Source organism: Cucumis melo, unplaced genomic scaffold (genome assembly GCF_025177605.1).
Source record: "Cucumis melo cultivar AY unplaced genomic scaffold, USDA_Cmelo_AY_1.0 utg000420l, whole genome shotgun sequence".
NCBI lineage: Eukaryota > Viridiplantae > Streptophyta > Magnoliopsida > Cucurbitales > Cucurbitaceae > Cucumis > Cucumis melo.
In genome coordinates, this window is record NW_026123977.1 from 30,001 (window position 1) to 35,000 (window position 5,000).

Here is a 5,000-nt window from a genome sequence, read left to right on the forward strand (position 1 = left end):
TTTTAGAGGTTTCCTCTAATCACTACTAATCACTATTTTCATTTGATATTCTATAATATAAGTAATATAACTATATATTCCAATTTGCAAATTTATGTATATTATTTAAATGAAATAAATAAAAAAAAATGCAATTTAAAATAAAATAATTTCTATATAGAATTATATGGGGAATGGTGATTAGAATGAACGATTCATAAATAGAAATCACAAATAAAAAAATTTCGATGGAATAATGAAAGAAAGAAAAATACGTCGAATTGCATCATATTAGTCCATTATATTTATTTTATATTGACAATTTCAAAAAACTATTCATACTATGATCATAGTATGATGGCAGTCGGGCAAGTATGCCCCCATCGTCTAGTGGTCCAGGACATCTCTCTTTCAAGGAGGCAGCGGGGATTCGACTTCCCCTGGGGGTAGGGTACTACGAAAGGAAGTTGATCATGGATTATCAACAAGCTTGGAATTGATTCTTCCCGGGTCGATGCCCGAGCGGTTAATGGGGACGGACTGTAAATTCGTTGGCAATATGTCTACGCTGGTTCAAATCCAGCTCGGCCCAATATATCGCGTATCCACCATAAAATGATATAACCTATTTGTCCTTCTACAGAAATACTTGACTTGATATGAAAGAATAAAAAAAAAAACTCTTTTTTTATTCATTGACAGATTGATAATCAATCAATTTTACAATAACGAAAAAATAAATATTAATCCATGCTTCTCACACTAAAGTCCATGTCTCCGCGCATATCAATCTATTACTTTATTACTCGCGTCTCTGTCTGGTAGAATATGACAATTCGAATCAAAAATCTACATAGAAAGGTTTGAAGGAAATTAAATCAACAACATATGTTGTACACTTTATTTCCCTGGGATTGTAGTTCAATTGGTCAGAGCACCGCCCTGTCAAGGCGGAAGCTGCGGGTTCGAGTCCCGTCAGTCCCGATGGATCCAAATCCAATAAAAAAAAAATACATCAATTAATCTCTTCCTTTCCTGTGAAAGAGAGAACAAATAACATAACTGAATTTTATTCCAAACGGGATCTCTCTTATTTTTTTTCCACATTTTTCAACAAAAAAATATGGGAATTTTGATTTCTTCAACGAGTACTAATTGATGGGAGAAAGACATATGTGCCATATGTGAATTACCACAATTATTGGTAGCATCATATTCAGGATTCGAAGGCGTACTGGGTCTAGTTGATTACGCCCGATTTTTCTAATGAAATAGAGTACTATACGTTTCCGGAAAGCACATACATAAAGGGAATTTGGACGATACAAAATAAAGTTTACATAGTAAACTTTGATCTAATTTTTCGTCTGAAAGCAAAATATATCCGTTCTGGCTCCGATTTTTTGTAACCTCAATTAGTAAATTCAATTACTAATTTGAATTTGAAATAATCTATCTTATTAAAATTTAACACTTAACTTTTGATATATACGTCCCACTACTAATTCAAGGAAAGAGGATATTAATACAAACAAGGATCCCATCTATCTCTCTTAGTGAGGTAATTAAGAATTTTTGAAAGTTTAAGTTTCGTTTTTATTTCTTTTTTTTAAGAAGATTTTATAAGTACAAAAAAAGGAAGGAGTTTAGTTCGAACCTACCTCCTTTTCCTTTTTTGAATTTCGCTGCTATTCTTTGCTTGAGTTTGTTTATAAACAATGTAAGGGTAAAGGTAGTCTGATGAGACTTCATCAGATGATTGCATTGAATAAGAGGGCAGTAGATTATAGAAAAGAAAGAATGCAAAAAATTATAAATAAAAAAAAGTAACGAAATTCTTGATTGCATCAGGAATCCCATTTTGTTTAAATTCGGTATGGATAAAAGATCTTCCTATGTTATACTATTCAATTCTCGACGATGAATCGATTTGATAGCTCCGATATTGTTATTCATGATATTTTAATACGATTCGATATCATCGAGATGCAACGCATCCCCTTGAATTTACAAGCGAAACATTTATCATCTCTATGGGATTAAATCCCGAGTTATTGCGAATAAAAAATGAAACGATGATATTATGGAAGTAAATATTCTCGCATTTATTGCTACTGCACTGTTCATTCTAGTTCCGACCGCCTTTTTACTTATAATATACGTAAAAACAATCAGTCAAAGTGATTAATTTGAATTAACCTTGACGTTTTAGTTCTTATCAATGATTGAAGATAAGAAAAATGAAAAGCATTAAAATTTCGCGTCTTAAATGAAATTGGCGGACTAGAATTATCAGTATTCTACGAGAGAAGTATTCGATAAGATCCGATAGTATGGTAGAAAGAAATATATGAATCCTTCTACCATACTATCTATTATTGTTATTGAAGTGTATAAATATAAAATTGTACTCTATAAAAATAGAGGTTGAATATCGATCAATTTGAATATAGATGAATATACAATATATATCTTTCTATTTATATATAGATATCATATCAATTACATATATGTAATATTAATCTAATATACATAGTGGCCCAATTCTATTTCTTTGCTTCATAATTCATGTTGATTAGAATGAATCTGAAATCAAATAATCGAAAGGCCACTAATTTTTTTTTAGCATTCGAAAGAAGTAATTGATTGAGCAGTTGACAGATGATCCAGGAGTTCGGTTCCATGGGAACTTTTTATCTTCGGATTTCGAAAAGAATTAGCAAACCCCATTTTTATTTAACGTTTGAAGCATGATATGAAATGAGTTCCCTAAAACAAGAAAAAATCCTATTTTGAAAATAACTAAAATACTAATAATAATAAATAAAAGAAGTGGTAAGCACGTAATATGTGGGTGGCTACCCCGAGGTACTATCTTATTATGAGGTAGTATATTATTATGCGTAGTATCTCATTGGACAACCACTATGTCTATGTTCTTTCGTGTTGAAAGTATGGATCCACTTAAAAACTTATAATCCGAACTCTTTTTTTTTTTACTTTTCAAAATAAAAGAAAAAAAGTTTTGCAGAACGATCTATAAAATAAACCAAAAACAATACAGTTTTATTTTTCAATTAGTAGTACTTCTAGAGTCCACTTCTTCCCCATACTACGAGGGAAAGAGAAAATGTAAAGACTACCATTAAAGCAGCCCAAGCGAGACTTACCATATCCATGTGAATTATGTCCCCTATCTCTATGAATATAAAAGAATTATTCCATTATTGCTCACTAATAATTATTATTCACTAATAATAGTGGAATCACTAGCGCATAGTCAAAAAGAGATTCGGGCACAACACCATTGATGAAACAATACAAAAAATCGAATTATCCCAAGTTATTATATGATTTCTAGTATAATCGAAAAAATTCAGTACAAATAAATAAAAGAGGCAGAAAAACTCTTGGAAGTATCAAAAGAATGTTAGTAACATGTAGGAATAATAAGACCTAGTCTTTCTTTTGTTGTCCTGCATTTCATTACATTAAGTAAAAAGTCTCAAAATAGAGAATCAAGATAGTATCTATCACATAACCCTACTATTATTCCTTTCTCATTTGATCTAATCTTTACTGTCCCCCCGATTGTTTCATAGAGACAATCGGAAGATGGGATGGCCTATTACATGCGTGGTTAGAGCTTATCGAAAAGAAATAAGTTCTTTTTTTAAGATTAAAATAAAAAAAAAAAGCCAATTATTCATTCAATATAATATTGATTGAATGCTCGAGTACTCAGATACTTTCATGAGTCCGTATATCAAGTATCTTCCTCCTTTCCGTAAGGAAAAATGAAATTATATTCCCTAATTCAAGACCCAATGAGTAGACACTACATTAGTAGTCGAAGGGCTATCATCTCAAGATTTAACGATTATTTTTCATTACTCTACTAAATTCTGGAAACGAAACCTATACGCAAGGATTTATAACATTTTAGAGAACCCCAACGATGCTTAGAATCAAGCAAATCTAAAGATGCTTTTCTTCTAAAAAAAATGATAAAGTTATATCAGCAAAACAGAAGAGGGTATTTTGATTCTTTTGTTTGTTGCTGAGGCGACACCCGGATTTGAACTGGGGAAAAAGGGATTTGCAGTCCCCCGCCTTACCGCTCGGCCATGCCGCCAAAACGATACAAAATATTGGATTGGCTCTATCTCTTAGATAGATAGTATCTTACAACACACAATATCTAAAACGAAAAACCGCAAAACTTTGCTTTTTCTATTGAAAAAAAAATGTGGATTTTCATTCACAAAAGCAAAAAATCAGGACAAATGGGAACCGTTAACTTTAACTATTGACTGTGAATTCATAAATGATTCTTGGATTGAAATTGCAAATTCGGTTTCCCTAATGATATAAGAAAACAATCCAAAAATGGATACCTTACCTAAATAAATAAAAATTGATAGATAACTAATCATTACTAATCCATCCGTATTGATTCGTTTCCATAACCATAAAAAAATCCTTATTAATGACAATTTTAATAGCGATTATGAGTATATGTAAACCCCAGAACATAAACGATTACTATTATCTAAATCTAATATCTTATATATATATAAGATGTTTATAGGAAATGTTCGGAATTCTGTTTTTAGAATTTTTTTTTCATTATCATTAAATAGAAAATATAAATTTTTGATAGAGTACGACATGTGATGTTCCCCATAGAACTGTAATAAAGGAGGCGATATATATAACTAACTATATATATATATCTGCACATGTTTATTAATAAATACAAGTCCTTATACATACTTCAATCGCATTCTACGAATTCTACTAAAAAAAATATAGGTATAGGTAAAATATCTCTCTTCTATGCGAATTTTTTTTAACAGTGAAATCTACGAAAAAGTTCCATGTTGTTAAATAAAAAAAATTCTATATTGTTTCTTCAGATCAAATCCCGAATCTATTTATAGTACCCAATCCGATTGGAATATCATAATAATGGTAGAAATTGACTCACTTTTGTTTTGATATAGATATTTTATACAAAA